Raw genomic sequence first — 19,662 nt, 5'->3', positions numbered from 1 at the left:
AATAGTGTATAATATAAAATTATTTAAAAGTAATAAAAATGGGTTCGTTTTAAAACGTTCTCGAATAAAAATGATTATCAACAGTAATAAACATTTCCCCAATTGGTAAATGCCTCATACCTACTCTATTACGTTTCGAATTAAATTATTAGAGCTTTTCCCAATCAGAATTACCTAAAATATGCAATGAAGCTGAGGGAAAACTGGAATGATAACTGGACAAAACAATCAGTGTTTCGCAACACTCTACAAAATACTTAACCAAATCATTGCGCATGATTTGGGCACATTGGATTGTAAATATCAGTCACCCGTACAGAATAACAATATTTAAAGAACTCATAAACGCTATATGCCAAACGATATGGCTGGATTTCATGAAATTGTTTGTTTCGTATTAGAGATATATGTCTATTTTGAATTTTGAAAATTATAGAAATTGTGACAAAACAATGATTAACTAATATTTGTTTTAAATGTTAAGATCTCTCTTTCTTTAGAGTATTCTTCAGTTGTGCGGTCTCCTACATAATATGAAGTAAGTACATAAAAAGTTAATTGAAAACACTCAGCATAGATTTCTTCGTTTATGCTCATAGAGATTTAATATACTTAGACAGGCACATGATTATCAAAAATTTTAAGTTACTGTAATTTTCTACTTTAGAATCTCGAAGATTAATGTATGTTGCATGTTTTATATTCAAATTAATTCGATTAAGTAAATTTAGCTGATCTGAACTTTTACATGCTGTTAATCTGTGTACATTCCAGGCAACTTACAAATACAAATAAATACAAACTACACTACCTTTCACAATACAAATAATTATGGCAAAAATGTGCCAATGGATAGAACATTGCACTACCTCAATAGGAATCTATGCATTGGCATCTTTAACATAATATTTATCATGTAGCAAGCTAAAAGAAACAGTGTGATATCAGATAGTAAATTTATTATTTATTATTATTATCTTTTGTTTTGATAATTAACAAATTGGATATTATCTTTTTAAGTTTGTATCTACTTGTATAAGCTCTTTTAATTTATGTAAAAATATACCTACTCTAATGGGAGTTTCCCGTCCAAATAAATAAATAAATCAATAAATAAAAATGTACAAAATAGTTCCCCCACTAGTGTAATCTCTCCTCTTTAATATATTTTCCAGTAACAAGACTCAAAAAATTTAAGGAACCTTTCTTAGCCATAAAAGTTAACATTATTATTAATACCCTTTTCCCATTTTATGCTTTCTCTTTTTGAGTTAAATTATCCATGTGCCGACCTTGAAAACCCAATTCAAGCCCTCTGTATGAATGTATGGAAAAACTATTGGAAAGTTCAAGGAACCAATGTAAATGAAATTTCTCCACAGGTAAAGCCATCTTTAATAATCCATTAAATAGAAGAGACCAAGTAATAAAATGAACCAACCAAGAATTGGAAGTACTTCACTAAGTAACCCATAAATCCTTAATAAAATAAGAATCTTCGTCAACCTGCAGGAACTGATTGATTGCCAGTACTACCAAGAAAAAGAAGAACATATGGAATCTCAGATGGCATTAAAACCACCTTGACTACAAACACCGAACTTTATTTAAAATATTTATTTACTGTATCCTTGTATACGATACGTCGGAGTTAAATTTTCGAAGTTTTTGGGAGTTTTGGGGACCAGAACGAAAAACAGACCCTAAATAGGAAGGGCCGTAAAATCCACACCCTTGGACCAAAATGGATGGCTGACATATGAATGGGTGAGTCTTTTCCTGAACTTTAAGATGGGAGTTGGCCCAATTTTCAATTAAGTCAGATTTAGGAAATCGAAAATTTCGTGTATATAGGGTGAGGCAGATAAAGGGCCTATTAGAAATAACTCGAGAACTAAAGTAAAGAAAATTATGAAAATTGGAATATACGGGTTTTGAGGTGTGAACCATTTAATGAAAATATTTTGGTCTCTTTCCTACTTCCGGTTATACCGGAAGTTGATTTTAACTTGTTTTTTTAAATGGGACACCCTATATATTTTTACGTTTTTAAATTCTCCTCGATTTCTTATTTCTTAAAATATAAGGTTTTGTAATATTATACAGGGTAGATTAAAAGATAATTACTTTTTTTTATTAATTTCGTAGCAGAATTCACACCCTGTAGAATTGTAGTAGTTTTACATCAAAATCCCTTTATAATTATGTTCAAATGATTTTTAATATGGTCTACTATTGTTACCAATTATTAGTATAGCTAAATTTTGAATTTTAGTATACAGGGTGGGTCGAAACTCGGAGTGTGTATTTTCTGAGTTTTCTTAAATAGAACACACTATATTTTAGTATTGTAATGAAATGGTATTTTATGGTACTTTTTAATTTCTTAAGCATTCCCTATACCCAACTGCTTTAATTTGTGCTTAATTGTTAATCGCACCAACAATCTTAACTACGTAGATATTTTGATAGCTCAACCATTATTGGCAATTTTAAGTATCAGTCTCGATTAGTATGTATTTATTTCCGAAAATTTATTTGTGATTGAAGAGTTTTACGGCCAACCTAATAAAATTTCAGGTATTTTGTGTTGCAATTAATGTTTGGCTTGAATCACCAATAACTCACAAATTGAAGCATTTAGGTATAGGGATTGCTTAAGAAATTAAAAAGTATCCTAAAATAACATTTCATTACAATACTAAAATACAGGGTGTTCCATTTAAGAAAACTCAGAAAATACTCATTCTGAGTTTCGACCAACCCTGTATACAAAAAAGGAAAAATTTAACTATACCAATAATTCTTAACATAGTAAACTATATTAAAACCATTTGAACATAAACAGAGTTTATTATGTCAAACTACTACAATTCTACAGGGTGTGAATTTTGCTACGAAATTAATAAAAAAACGTAATTATCTTTTAATCTACCCTGTATAATATTACAAAAACTTATATTTTAAGAAAGAAGAAATCAAGGAGAATCCAAAAATGTAAAAATATACAGGATGTCCCATTTAAAAAAACGAAGTTACAACCAACTTCCGGTATAACCGGAAGTAGCAAAGAGACCAAAATATTTTCATTAAATAGTTCACACCTCAAAACCCCTGTATTCCGATTTTCATAATTTTCTTACCTTGAGTTCTCGAGCTATTTCTAATAGGCCCTTTATCTGCCTCACCCTGCATATAGTGTCGCGTGTAGGGGGTGTAGGTGTGCGCCACTGGCGAGAACTGCCGTTCTCTGGTAATGATGTACAAACATGAAAAGTAGTCGGAATCGGCAAAAAATTTGAAACTTTATTGTTTATTTATGAAGCATAACGTAAAAAGTGAAATTATGTATAGTTCATATAATTAGCTACAATCTGTAAAAGTTTCAAGTTTCTTCATTATAAAAAGCAAGACAATTTAAGCATTTTCCGTTAAAATCGTTTTTTATTTAAACAATTAATAAACAAAAAAAAATTTTTATTGACTATTCGTGTATTGTTCCCGCCAATGCATTACAAATTTTTAGTCGTTTGCATTGAAGAAAAGGCAGTCAAATTAACGTTCAAAGATTTGACCCAAACGATTGAGCTAAAAAAACGTTTAACTAGTTAATACGACAATACGAATTCTAATGTTAATTTTAGCAGGACATCTCTACCGGTGGTTTTTCAAAGACTACGATAAAAACACGAATTTTTTTAATTCGAGTTTTAGTTGAAGTTTTTTTTCGTGTCGTATTGAAATTTGACACGAATAAACGCCGATTTATATATAAACAAATATATGAATGTTTAAAATTTGAAACTTTAATGTTTATTTATGAAGCATAACGTAAACAATTAACGTAAAAAGTACAATTATGTATAGTTCATATCATTAGCTACAATCCGTAAAAGCTTCAAGTTTCAACATTGTAAAAAACAAGAGATTTAAACATTTTCATTCAGTTGCATTGAAGAAAGGTCAGTCAAATTAACGTCTTATAGTCCAGAAAGCCACTGCGCATCCGCTAGGAAAAATATTCAAATTCGGATTTTTTGCACAATCTTACTCAAAAAGGACTCCTTTTAACAAATTTGCATATTGCCAGGACCAAAAGGTGGTCAAAATTTTTTTAAACGTTTTTTTTTTGTTTTTTTCCTAAAATTATTTTTTTGCTTGGAAGAAAGTTTTTTTTAGGTTTTTTTGGATCATCCCAAACGGAAAAGGTCTTTAGTGACTTTTCTCTAAAAATGATAGTTTTTGACATATAAGCGATTAAAAATTGAAAAATTTCGAAATCGGCCATTTTTAACCCTCAAAAACTATGTGAAAAACTGAAAATTTAAATGTTGCCAAAGTAGGTAGATACTCTTTAAACATCGATTGATAAAATCCCGAACAGTTTTTTGCAATACACTATTCAAAACTCCTTGTTTTTTAATTTCTAATCACGCGTGCGCGACACCGTTGTATGTGTATACAGTATGGTGCAAATGAAAGGAATAAATTCGTTATTTCGTAAACCGGCGACTTTAAGGAAAAAACCCGAAACAGGTCGAGTTTTATTTTTAAGTTATGATATTGTGGCATATATGGTATACTAGTGACGTCATCCGTCTGGGCGTGATGACGTAATCGATGATTTTTTTAAATGAGAATAGGGGTCGTGTGGTAGCTCGGTAGCTCATTTGAAAGGTTCTTCAATTCTCTATTCAGTAGTGTAAACATTTATATAATTATTTATACAGGGTATCCAAAAAATTTTTATTAAATTAAATTATTTGACAAGAAAAGAAATTCCCCTTCAAAGAAAGGAAGACCCTTTCAAATGAGCTAGCACACGGCCCCTATTCTTATTTAAAAACTCATCGGTTACGTCATCACGCTCGGATGGATGACGTCATTAGTATACCATATATGCCACAATATCATAACTTAAAAATAAAAATCGACCTGTTTCGAAATTTTTCCTTCTTAAAGCCGCCGGTTTACGAAATAACGAATTATTCATTTCATTTGCACCATACTGTCGATGGAAAATAGTGTCGCGCACGCTTGATTAGCAATTAAAAAACAAAGGAGTTTTGAATATTGTATTGCAAAAGACTCTTCGGGATTTCATCAATCGATGTTTAAAAAGTATCTACCTACTTTGGCAACATTTAAATTTTCAGTTTTTCACATAGTTTTTGAGGGTTAAAAATGGCCGATTTCGCAATTTTTCAATTTTTAATCGCTTATATGTCAAAAACTATCATTTTTAGAGAAAAGTCACTAAAGACCTTTTCTGTTTGGAATGATCCAAAAAACGAAAAAAAACTTTTTTCCATGCAAAAAAAATAATTTTAGGAAAAAAACAAAAAAAAACGTTTAAAAAATTTTTGACCACCTTTTGGTCCTGGCAACATGCAAATTTGTTAAAAGGAGTCCTTTTTGAGTAAGATTGTGCAAAAAATCCGAATTAGAATATTTTTCCTAGCGGATGCCCAGTGGCTTTCTGGACTATTAAGATTTTATGCAAACTATTGAAGTAAAGAAAAGCGTTTAAAAAAGCGCTTAATAATAATAAGTAAGTAACATTTTTTTGTAATTTTTCCGCATTGTTTTTAGCCAACACTCTAGCCTATTTTTTGTGTTATTATAAATCACCACAGCCCAGTACATGGAAGGGCAACACAGAGAGAGAATCGGAAAACTCTGTACAGTAATTATCTTCCATAGAAGGCCCGATTAAAATTGCTCTCGCGTTGTTCGTTTTATTTATGTTAAACGTAGTTCGCGAGGCAATCAGCGTAATCAATTCTGTTTTTATTTATTGTCAAACCACGCGAACGAGCGCTTGGGTTCGTTCATTTCCAGTGTAGCTTTACTCACGATGAGGGCTTTCGCAAATACAGAACAGATTTTGGGTTTGATATTGTTAATGAATTTTTTCTGAAAAACCATTTAACCTTAAATAGATATGAGTATTATGGACGTAAAATTATACAGGGTGTCAAGAAACTCTACCGACAAACGAAGACAGGAGATTCCTCAGTTAATTTTAAAGCAATTTAGCTCAATTCATCTAGTCCGAAAATGCTTCCTAAGTGAGCTAGAGCTCTTTGAAGATGGCGTCTTGTAATTAGTTTTTCGTAAATACCTTCAGAACGCTTCTAGTTAGAAAAACAAAAATTGGTACGAGTATTTATCTTCCAGAGATAAATCAATTTCACCCATTGCGAATTTCTAGTGCCGGTCATAGGCGTCCGTTTTGGGTAGGGCAACGGTTATTTTATCGCATACATTTTTTGTCTTTAACTTTTAAGCAATTTTGACTCTGGACTATTAAATTGTGAGATATTCTAGTAATAAAAGGTATTCTTTCTTTAAGTCGGTAGGACACACCGTTTTCTAGAAAAATTGATTTGAAAATTTTTCTACTCTAGCATTTGAAAAAAAAAATTGAAAAAATTTTCAATAAAAGACGGTGTATTTCAACAACTTAAGCAAGAGTAACTTTTAGTACTAAAATATCTTATAATTTAATAATCTAGTGACAAAAAAGCTTAAAAATTAAAGACAAAAAGTTATGCGATAAAATAACCATTGACCTACCCAAAACGGACGCATATGACCGGTACTAGAAATTCGCAATTAATGAAATCGATTCATCTCTGGAATGTAAATAAACGTACCAGTTTTCGTTTTTCTAAATATTTTTTTTTTGAATTTTTTTTGGAATTCAGAAAACGAAAAATTTTCAAATCGATTTTTCTAGAAAACGGTATATCATATCGACTTAAAGCAAGAGTACCTTTTAGTACTAAAATACCTCACAATTTAATAATCCAGAATCAAAAATGCTTAAAAATTAAAGACAAAAAAGGTATTCGATAAAATCACCGGCGCCCTACCCAAACCGGACGCCTATGACCGGTACTAGAAATTCGCAATGGATGAAATCGATTTATATCTGAAAGATAAATAAGTGTACCAATTTTCGTTTTTCTAACTAGAAGCGTTCTGAAGGTATTTACGAAAAACTAATTACAAGACGCCATCTTCAAAGAGCTCTAGCTCCCTTAGGAAGCATTTTCGGACTAAATGATTTGGGTTAAATTATCTTAAAATTATCTGAGGAAATCTCCTGTCTTCGTTTGTCGGTAGAGTTTCTGGACACCCTGAATAAAATTTCGGAAAATTAAAGAAATTCGACGAAAGCGAAACAGATCGTCTGTGGCGACGATTTCTACAATTTACAAAGCATCATCAGGTCTCCGGTACAGCAAAATTCTTCTTCTTCTTGTAGTGCCTATCCGTTTCGGATGTTGGCGACCATCATGGCAATCTGTACTTTGCACACTGCCGCTCTAAAAAGATTTGTGGTTGTTGTTTTGAGCCACGTACGTAGATTTTTCAGCCAGGAAATCCTTCGCCTTCCTGGCCCTCGCTTTCGTTCCACTTTTCCTTGCAAGATTACTTGCAGCAGTCCATATCTTTCACTGTTTCTCATGATGTGACCGAGGAATTCAATTTTGGCTGTTTTTATTGTGATTAACAGCTCTTTTCCTTTTTGCATTCTCAGCAAAACACCCTGATTAGTAATGTGGTCTGTATAAGATATCTTCAGAATTCGACGATAAAGCCACATTTCAAACGCCTCAATTTTCTTGCAGTTGGCGTCTGTGAGAGTCCACGACTCAACTCTGTACAACAGTATAGGAGAGATATAACATCGTAGTAACCTGATTTTTATGGGTATCGACAAGTCATGACATTTGAATAACTTTGCCATTTTTTGAAATGCAGATCTTGCTTCCTCTATCCTACATTTGATTTCTATGGAATGGTCCCAATTTTCATTGACGTTCGTACCAAGGTAGGTGTATGTTTTTACTCTTTCTATTTGTTGACCGTTCACACTGATTTGTCCAAATTGCTGTTCCTTCTTAGAGATCATCATATATTTTGTTTTCTTAGTGTTTAGCGAAAGGCCGTATCTTTGACTGACTTCTGCGATTCTGTTCATTACCTCTTGGAGGGCTTCAGCACTGTCAGCGAATACCACTGTGTCATCTGCGTATCCTATATTATGGATACATTCTCCGTTAATTCGAATTCCGGCTTCAACATCGTCCACCGCTTCTTCAAAGATTTCCTCAGAGTAGATGTTAAACAGCAGTGGTGATAGTATACATCCCTGACGGACTCCACGTTTGATTTTGATATCATCGAATTCTCCTGCCTCCTGCCTTGACAGCAAAATTAAATGATGTAAATGATGCCGATACAAGGATTATTCTTAAATTTAGGTATGTGATATCATACTTATAGCTCAGTTATGACAATTTGGGAGCTGGTGATCTTCTGCTTAACTGCACTAATTGGCAAATATTGGGAGAGTTCTTGACGAGAAGAGTAATGTTGGCAAACCAGTACTCGAAAAAGAATAATTGTTGATATAGTTGTTTGTTAGGGAATAAAATTGTGATGTGACATTATTATAGTTATTAAGGTACCAAGGGTATTATAAGGATAGTAAGGCCTGAGGTCAATGGTGTATATACCGAGGGCATTTGGCCCGAGGGATATAGGTTGACCGAAAGCGTTATTATCTATAATACCCGTGGTTCCTTCAACGTTTAATGTCCGACTAAATTATTCTTTATATGCAAAAAATTTGAATCAATTAGTTTTAAAATAAGTACATTTACCAGCAATAGTCGTAACGTAATTGTGGTAACCATAAATTTACTTAGGTTGTTATTTGTCAACTTGACAGTATTTAACTAGTTATTTAAATTTAATGCCCTAGGGCGTTATTTTTCAAAATAACGTTAAAGGGCATTAGATAATATTTAACTGACTTCGAAATCACGTCATTATTTGTCAAATAATATACCAGTCGGACATTCAAATTTTAATAAAATTTATTGAGTAGATAATATATTCGTCGCCTTAATACTATAACTTGATAACTCGAAATGAGTAGTTTTGAGATAAACGAGTTTAAAGATTTTAAAAATATTTGTGCTGCTACCATGATGTTGGTAAATACGGAATTCACTCTGCAGCTCTAAAATACTGTTCCTTAACTTTTTGGCAACTGATCTATTTAGGAATACGGTGTAAATTTGTTTTCCAATATGGAAAAAAACATGAAAAATTAAAGTTATCAACTTTTAGCACTACCATAATGTTAACATTTGGTAATGTCGCATGTTGTGCTAAGTCGCATATAAGTGAACTTTTTAACACAACTAATATTTTAAACATTATTTTGTTGAAAATTAGCCTTCTGCCATGGGGGTTGCCAGATCTGCTAACAATTCTCGAATTCTTGCATTAAAATGAACCGAATAAACAGATAGCAATTATGTGGTAAGTTCAATGGTTTCAGAGAAACACGCGCTAAAACTAGATAACTCGAGTTATCTAGTTATAGCATTCAGTGTATGTCGTATTTACGATTATTTCGATTAAATAATAGCTTGATAACTTATCTTGTCAAGTTTTAGCACTGAATATTAGTGGCATTTGAGTTTTATCAACTTTCGTCAATCATAAATAAATACTTAACCAGTTTGAAGTGAGCTATCAAGTTTTTACAAAATATGGAGGCAAATGAAATACATCTTGTGAACTAGTTATCTCAAAAACGTCAATTTTGGAGTTATCAAGTTATAGTACTAAGGCGACGAATGTAGGTTGTATTATTATGTGATAATTACTTACATTATTTATAAAGAAACAGACATCATTGTAATTAGTAGAATAAACAGAGTGTTTAGATGTTACTCTCGGATGTGCAAATTAACTAATGTATAAATGTTGCTTGGAATATTCTATTAATTAAAAAGAGGATTTAGGTCTAAAGTTAGAAAATTATTTGATTGTGATGTCAAATAATAAAATAATAACATCTCGAATAATAAAATCAGATGATTTAACAGACACAACTATCGAACCCAATAAAGAGTAGATTAGAGTCAGATTATAATAAAATTGAGAATTGAATGATTTCAAATACATTCAAGAATAATCCTTGTATCGGCATCATTTAATTTTGTATACCAGAGACTTGATACTTTCTAAATTATATAAAGCGAAATCGGTCATCTGTGGTAAAATAAAGTGATTGTAAGTCTATTCGTTTATTTTATTTTTCCAAAATTTGCAATGGACTCACACAAGCTGACAGCTAACGGAATGGACTCATACAGGTTGACAAGAAGCTGATGTACTTGATAATTGAAATTTTTATTGAGCCTCTCTTGTCTCCTGGCGACTTTATTCATTTCAATTGGAATAGATTCGACTTAGGTCTCTACGTAAATCGTCATTCCGAATATACTATGGATCACCTACAATATTCCTTAGTATTCGGTTCTGGAGCGTTTCTAAATTTCTATAATTGCTTTTTTGAATTTATACTTCTTTACGATCGAGAGTGAAATTTTATAATACCGGGCGCATGCGCACACTGATTGTATGTAGTTCGTTGCTAATCTTTCAAGGTATGTATGTATCAGCGCTGTCAGCGCAAATAAGTCATTAAAAGGATATATTAGTGATTTTAGTAAATGTATTATTTATTAAAATTTTTGTTTCTTTGGATTTGTCTTCCTCGGGAATAAGATATTTTATAATAATAGTAAGTATATTTAAAGTATTTTTGTATACTACACTTGGTCTATTAAATTTGTCAGTATGTATGAGAAATCTTGTAACCTGTCAAAGAGAAGGGAATATAGCTCAGTGGAAGAGCGTGTGACCGGAGATCGAGAGGTCCTGGGTTCAAATCCCGGACGATTCATATTCTTTTTTTTAATTTTTGGTATCGTTTTAATAAAAAAAATTTAAAAGTGGTAGGTAAGGAAGTTAGTTTAATATTTAAATAAAATACCTACAAATAACCTGTTAAGTATGTTGATTTCTTTGAAATTATATAATAGAAGTATAACTTCTTAAGTGCGTACAAAGTACACACACATTCTTTTTTTTGGTACAGCTTCATAATTATAGACCATACATATCCACACTGGTTTAAATATCTGTTTAGTGAATATCTGAAAGTTGAGAGGATGTACCTATCAGCCAATACATTTTGTACTTTATCTTTAACTGTTCGGTTGTCTTTTTATAATGTTCCTTCCATTTGAGTTTGATGTGCAGATTTAAATTCAGATAACTCGCTGTTTTGACCAAGTGCCAGAGACTAACGAGTCTCGCCTGAGTTTTCTTATTAGGAACAATGCTGTTGTTTAAGATAATTGGGAGATAATTTATTTTCTTGTATAACACGCAATGTCAAATGACGGGAATCCTGTTGGTTAGTAGTAGCAGTCTGATTTTTGCATGAGAGTTTAATGAAAGGGTAAAAAATCAACTGGGTGTTCTTACCAAAACACTTCCATATCCAATTCCAGCTACCCCTCCTTGGAGCAGATCAATCCTACATTTAAATACTTCTTTGTTGACCTACAACAAACACGAAACTCCGAGCATTGTGATAAGACAATACTTTAAAGAAATAATAGAGAACAACCAATTCAAAAAATTTTATACACAGATGCTTCCAAAAGTGAAATAGGTACTGGATGTGCTGTTACCACAGTGGATAAGACTATAACATCATTTTTATTACCAGGTGTATGCAGCGTATATACTGGAGAATTATACGCGATATTAGAAGCTTTTAAATCCTTAGAAATCGATAGTAAAAACCAAACAATATGCACAGATTCCTTATCATCACTCTTATCCATAAAAAGTTTATATGTTCAACATCCTTTAGTTCACGAAATCCATAACATCTATAGTACACTTGCTTCTCAAGGCGTAGTTGTTACTGTCATCCGGATACCATCCCATATCGGTATCCCCGGTAATGAAAAAGCAGATCACGTCGCCAAACTAGCCTCTACCCTAAATGATCAGCATTCAAAAGAACATGTTCAAATCCGTAGTGATTTGAAGCAGATGTTTAAGCAGCAACAACATATCTCTTGGCAAATCCACTGGAACACAATCAAAAACACATTACACGAGATCCGGCAGACTGTTAATATATTTGAACTCCCAACTATGACTAGAAAAGAAAAAGCAGTCATTAGAAGGTTGAGAATTGGACATACCCGATACACACACGAATACTTAATGAAGTCTGAACCGAAGCCTAATTGTCAAACTTGCTTTAGTGTTTTAAGCGTGAAACACATCCTTACTGAGTGTCCTCAGTATGTAACGCAGAGAAATCAACATAAACTTAAGTCAAATATTAAAGATATTTTAAACCCGTCCGATCAACTTCGCAACCTAATTAGTTTCTTAAAAGACATTCAATTAATTAACACAATATGATATTTTGTCTTTATAATCTCTACATGTTATTCAAAATTTAGTGATTAATAATTAATCATTATAATTAATAATTAATAGTTGTTGTAATAATTAGTTGCACGTCTCTATAGTATCCCATGATTGTATATCCAATTTTTTTTCTTCATAATTTTTACCTAATGTTATTTAAGATTTAGAAATTAACTGTTATAATAATTAGTTTTAAGTCCTTATTGTAATTAATTATTGTATAACCAATATTGTTTGTGTCAATGGCCATTGCAGCCGAAACACATAAATTTAAATAAAAAAAAACTGGGTGTTCTCTCTGACAAATTACATGGGACGTTTTCGTAATCTGACGTTCTAAATTTTTAAACTGTTCCACAATTAAAACTTCCCCTGTTCCAGTTTTCCCGTACATCAAAGATTGTCCGACTAAACACCGTTAAGCTATTAATAAATTTTCAGCTTGCTATTAGTCAACTTTTTTTATTAGGCGGTTATAAATAAATATGATTATTATTAGTCGAGGAAATGAAGCTGACAAAATAGCAAAACCTCGCAATTTTTTCGTCCAGCATCGATTTGTACAAAAATTTGGGATTAGGCTCATTACACCCTCTAGTTCATTTTCTATATTGAGCCGTTGTACGCTTTTGGTTTTGTAAGGGTGAAAACTACCCCTAATTGTAAAAAATTATGAAATAACATTTTAAACTTTAATATTGTCAACATTTGGTTTTTATTAGTTACATAATGAATGTTTTATGCTTTAAGATATACTATCATAATATTTCAACCCTTAAAACCACCCTTGCTGGAGCTATATATAAAAAATGTACTTATCCTAAAAGAATAATTTCGGTTTGCATCGATTTACATAAAAATTTGGGATTAGAATCATCTCACCCTGTACTTCGTATTCTTTATCATGCTTAAGGGCGTTGATTATTTTTAGGGGTGTAAACTACCCCTTATTGTCAAAAATTATATAAAAACATTGTAAACTTTAATATGGGTAAAATTTGGTTTTGATTGGTTAAATAATAATTGTTTTATACTTTATGATATAATATCATAATACTTCAACCCTTAAGAACCACCCTTAATAACATTACAGTTTTTATAAGTAGATACTTTAATAGTTCTATACAGAAAAAAAAAGTAGAATTAAATAATTACAAAAACATTTATTTACACAAAAATACGAATTTACAAACATGTACAAATACAAATACAAATAGTTTTTTAGTCATCTTCCAGTATACGAACCGATTCTGTGGTATTATACATACATTGAAAATTATCCATAAGCGGCCTATCTGAATTTTTCGAAAAAAAAAATTCGTTTTATAAACATAGCTCCTTCATTTTTGGCGGTGAAAAGTTTTTTCAGAAAAGACTTTGTAGGATTTTTGAAGAGTTATAAGACTGTGTAAACTAAATTCCTTAAGATCCCTCAGTTTTTAATTATAGTTGGTTTAAAGGGCTTGAATAAGGGGGTGTTTGCTCGTAAATAGAGGTTTTAAACAGCTATATCTCGCTAACTGTTCACTGTAATAAAAATCTATGCACAAGGTAATTTTAGTTATTAAAGAAGCTACAATTTAGTAATGTATCATTTTTTTCGTATCTCCAGTATTCTCGGAGATATTTTGAAGTAAAAGGTGAAAAATGGAAAATTCCAAAAAATTAATTTTTCTTTAAACTCCAATTTTTCTAAAACTAGGCCTTTTAAATAGGTAAAACTTCTTGGGTGTATTGATAATTAAAATTTAAAAGGAATTACAGAAAGGTGAAGACCAATTTTTAAACAGGAGGGTAGTTAGCGGGTTGTTTGCACTGATTTTTTCATAGAGAAAAGCAGGTACCGACCTTTTTTTGATCATAAATCGCTTAATTTTTAGACTAGAAACTTTTTATTATTTTTTTTGAAAGGCCTAACTGTATACCTGAAAATAGATTATGTAAGTTTTCCTCGAAAAATGCAAAGTTTTTCCGTTATTTTACTTTGAATATTTCAAATTATGCATTTGACGAAAAAAGCTAACTTTTAACATGCCGTATCTCGGTTTGTATTGGTCTTAGCGATATTACAGAAAAATAATTTGATTTATGTTACTAAAAGATACAATTTTGATATCTACAGTTTTTTTGATTTAATGCATATTTTCGAGGTATTCTCAAAAAACCCTCTAAAAAAGTCGATTTTTTCATCGAAAAACTGTTACTTTCAAGCGCGAATAGCTCGAAAAATATTAGTTTTACGAAGAAAATGTAAAAAACATTTTTTTCTTATAATTACTTTTTACATCGATTTGCATAGTTAAAATGTAATAAAAAATTCCCGCCCCCGAGATGGGGTGGCAACCACCCCAAGATTTTAGCGTACAGCGGCATGATATAGAAAATGATCCTTGGACTATTCCCTGACCTTCTGTGAAAATTTCAAGTAAGTCCATGCTGGACGAAAAAATTGCGAGCCAAAATGCTTCATTTCCTCGACTATATGGTATTATGTTGTTTTTATCTTAAAAAATAAGAATACACCTAATCTACAAGATTAAGCAGCATTTTTCTTTAACCCAATTTTGCTAAAATTGTTTATAATCTAGATGCCACTTGGTCCATCCTTCACATGAAATGCTTTTTTCTTTGTCGTAGCCACACAGCACAGCACTGACTCGCTTTTTTACTAACTGGTCAAGACCTTCTTGTGGCTACAGTGTACAACAAACTAACCCTTGCACAACTTCTCACACAACACAAGCCCGAACGGTTTAGTCCTCTTGCACCTTCGCATGTGGCGTTGGTTAACAAGAAGCTAAGTACTTCATAATTGGAATGTTTATGGAGCCTATCTTCATGTCTCCTTGCGACTTTCTTAATTTCATCTGGAGTAGAGTCTACTTTAAGGTCTCTACGTAAATCGTTATTTCGAACATACCAAGGAGTACTTTTTTGTCCATTGTGCTCTATTTTGAGCACTTTGCATCCACAATGCATCCACTTTGCAGCACAATGGACAAAAATGTGGGAGGCCTATGTCCAGCAGTGGACGCAAAGGGCTGGACGATGACGATAAAGGAGTACCTACAAAATTCCTGATTAATTGCATTTTGTAGATCCTTCTACAGTTGCTCCTATTGTCAGAAATGCTGTATCATCAGCAAATGTGGTTCCCGGAATGTCAAAACTATACAAAATGTATAGTACTGGTCCAAGAACGCTACCTTTTGGAACCCCTGCGTTTATTGATTTGAACTCAGAGTACCCGTTTTTCATTTTAGCTCTAAATGTTCGCTGGTATAAGTCTAAATCAATTATATTTTTATTTCTTGTCAAACCACGCGAACGAACGTTTGGGTTCGTTCATTTTCTGCGTAGCTTTTTACTCACGATGAGGGTTTTCGCAAATACAGAACAGATTTTGGGTTTCATAGTGTTAATGAATTTTTGTATGTTAATGAACGGATGTAAAATTAATTATTAAATAAATGTTGTAGTGAATTTTCTGCAGATAAGGTCAATTTTATACAGGGTTTAACAAAAAGGCAGGCCATAAATTAAATCGCATGTTCTGGGACCAAAAATAGTTCGATTGAACCTTAGTACAAATGTGAGCATAAAAAAAAGTTATAGCCCTTTGAAGTTACAAAATGAAAATTGTTTTTTTTTCAATATATCGAAAACTATTAGAGATTTTTACTGAAAATTGACATGTATCATTCTTATGGCAAGGACATCTTAAAAAAATAACAGTAAAATTTTGTACATTATAAAAATATTATGAGGGTTTCTTCCCTTAAACACCTCAAATATTTGTGTATGTTTCAATTAAATTAGTATTGGGCTACCATTAATTAAACACAAAGTTTTTAGCCTCTTAGTACTTTTTCGATAAGCCAATTTTTATCGAGATATTTTGAACATTTTTGTAATTACGTATTTTTTTATGGGAAATAAGCCACAATTTTACTAAAAAATGAATTTATTAACGTTTCGTTGCATTTGGTTGTCTTTTTAAAGACAGATCACATGCTATGATTTTTTGCGACGGATATTCTTGAGTTGGGATTGATTTCATGTAATCGAATGAACTATTTTTTAGTAAAGTCGTCCCAGGAACGCAACTCATAAATATTGGCGATATCATTTTAAAGTCTTCTACTTTAAAATGTACAATATACGTCTGAATTGCCAATATAAATGAGTCAGATTAAATAAATTATTAGAAGAATTTTTTTACTTAGCAACAACATGTTTGTTTTATTTTAATAGTATTTTGTATTTTGACAACGAAACCCGATTTGGGCTTCGAAACGTTAATAAATTCATTTTTTAGTAAAATTGTGGCTTATTTCCCATAAAAAATACGTAATTATAAAAATGCCACAATGAAATAGCTTCAGAAGAACATTTTTGTAAAATCCACCATATTTTTTTAAACGGTTAAATAAGATTATAAAGATCTGGTAATAATAATATGGAAATAATATTCTGCGTTTATTTGGATTGCGTCCCAACTCAAAGGGTGATTCAGATTTAATTATTTTTCCACCTCCCACTACCGAAAGTATACTTTTCCGGACTTTTCCGGACCGATTGTAGGGAGCAAAGTTGTTTTTCCTTCCTAGGGAGGAAAAGTAAAAGTGACGTCATGGTATTTCATTCATGAAATATAACTTATTGACGCCCTGTACAATATATATTTTCTATTACGTAAGTATCTATACATGTTAACGTTTATTTATAAAACACCCTGTATTTTGCAGAATGGTAAAAAACAGTAAATTATTATTTTGATTTAATAATTTGGCTTATATTTGACAGTTGACAGTTATATTGCATCTACTTGTTAGTATTAGTTCTAATAAATTTTGTTTGTAGTTGCATAAATAAAGTAAGTTAAAATGAAAAAATGACTTGTAATTTGAGGAAGGTGGAAAAACCATATGTATAACATGGGAGTAAAGTGCCTTTTCCTTTCTTGAATGATTACTGCCCTCCGCTACGTGTCGGGCAGTAAACTTCATTCTAGGGAGGAAAAGTAGCACTTTTCTTGTTATACAAATAGCTATTAAATCATAAATCATTTGTAACTTTTTTTAAAATGGTGTAGTTTATATTGTATAATTTACGCCACGAAATAAGCTTCATCGGAAATATGAGCTGTAAACCGTTAGAAAAGTTCATTTTCGCGACGAGGGGAGTCCGTTATATAATATTATGTAACCTTTTTTGATTTTATTAAAACCTGTAATAAGAATATTAAATAAAAACTACTTTATTCAATTTTTAAAATTATTATTTAAGTCTATAGTACCGCCTACTATAAGACTCTGTATTTCTTTATATTAAATTCAATCTTAAAGGTGTTTCAAAGTGCTAGAGAAATAAATAAATAAATATTTTTAGCACACTTCTTATGTCCATTAAAAATATTCTCCATTATTTTTATAAGAAGTTTCCACTTTGTTTATAAAAAGAAACAGGACACAAAATTTTTTGAAGAACTCAGTATTTCCTTGTATTAAAATTATTGTTAAAAGCGTTCATCTAATAAAAGTGTCTATAAACAAGAGATAAAAATGCTTAAAAAAGTATCCATCATTCATTTACGAAATACCCATAGAGAGTCCGAATGATTGCCCGACTGGCTCTTCCTCATAAAAAGTGCGAGATTAACCTGCCCCGTCGTTCGTTTGATTAGGGGTGTCTACTTAAATAGTCTCCCCATTGTACTCGTACACACATAAATACTAAATAGAGAAGGGAGAAGTTAGAGGGCGATAAAACCAAGAGCAAACAAAAATTGTTTGAGCGCTTCACACATGCACAGAAGGCCCTTGGCAGGTCTTTAATACACATGTTTCCCTTGTCACTTTGCTAAATACACATTGAATACCAAATTCGGGATGATGCATATGTAGTCGTACGTATATGAATACGTCGGTTTTGGTAATTGAAAGGTTTATTCTTTAATATGACGTTTCTCTTCTATTTTATTCACTCCTAAAGAGAAATATTAGTACCTAGTGATAATTAAAAAAGAAATAAATCCAAATTTAATACTACAATCTGTAAATCACAAATAATAATCAAAATAAAAGACAAAATAAACCAAGAATAGTTTATGCATCAGTAAAATTTATGACAAAATGGTGCTAGACTTTTATAAACAAAAATTTTTAAATCAAAAATGAATAACCATTTTCAATTTCGTTGCAACACGAAACTACAGCCGCGTCATTATTCCAGTTCAATCAGAGAGTGCAGCAAGCACCTCTACCGGTTTCGAAACTTATTAGTCTCTCATCAGGAGGCACATATGCTGCTCTCTCTGACCCAACTAGGACAACGAACGAAATGGCAGGGATGCCCTAGCGGTAACTGCTAGCAAAAGACTAAGTTTTCAATCTAATAGCACATAAAACAACATCAAAAAATATTACTCTACATCCTACCAGATTGAAAACAATGGGAACCTTCTCTGGTAACACCTCCGCGGCTTCTACAATTTGCAAGCCATTGAAAATTGAAAATTAAATTGAAACGAAATTGAAAATGGCTATTTATTTTTGATTAACATGTTTACTCTGATTGGTGTACGAAGGGAAACATTCTCGTTGGAACTTTACTGCGCTGAGCAGATGGGACGTGAATTATAAATTGTAAAATTCCCTCATCTTCCTTAGTCTCAGCATCCGTTATGGCTTGCAAATTGTAGAAGCCTCGGAGGTGTTATCAGAGAAGGTTCCCATTATTTTCAATCTGGCAGGATGTAGAGTAATATTTTTTGGTGTTGTTTTATGTGTTATTAGATTGAAAATTTAGTCTTTTAAATATTTTTATACGATTAAAAACAAAAAGTTTTCATGGGTTTTCCCTAAAAAGTGCTTCATTTTATGGTTATTTCATGTTGAAATATTCGATTTGGAATTTGACAAAGAAGAACCTACTTTTTATAAGCTACAACTCCGCTTCTACTAGTTCTACAGACTTCATTCCTACTCGTACATCATTTTTTCGTTTTTTAAGCTACATTCTTGCTAAGAATTTTTTTTTTTTTTCGATAAAATACTGTTTCAGTTATTTGCGAAAAACCGTATAAAAAAGGGTTTTTCGTCAAAAATTACCCTTTTTCTACGACCGTTTAATAACATGCTCATTATTCGCTATTTTTTCATAGATAATAGCACCCATTACTGTACCCGTGAGTAATAATTCATTACTCACGGGCTGAAGTTACTCACGGGTCATTACTCACGGGCTGAAGTTAGATTCAAGTGACGCATGCCACTTTTAATAATAATCGTATATAAACTGCAAATAAAATAACTTAAAGTTGTT

The 19,662-nt window shown here is 31.8% G+C and overlaps 1 protein-coding gene across 1 annotated transcript in view; it reads right to left on the bottom strand.

Moving 5' to 3' along the window:
* The window catches only part of LOC114330792 (homeotic protein ocelliless-like), a 199,182-nt gene that overhangs the window by 64,618 nt on the left and 114,902 nt on the right, over positions 1-19,662 (bottom strand). The window lies entirely within an intron of this gene.

This window comes from Diabrotica virgifera, chromosome 5 (assembly GCF_917563875.1).
Source record: "Diabrotica virgifera virgifera chromosome 5, PGI_DIABVI_V3a".
Classification (NCBI taxonomy): Eukaryota; Metazoa; Arthropoda; class Insecta; order Coleoptera; family Chrysomelidae; genus Diabrotica; species Diabrotica virgifera.
The sequence above is the reverse complement of the archived record's forward strand: the minus strand, read 5'-3'. Positions and strand labels throughout refer to the sequence as shown.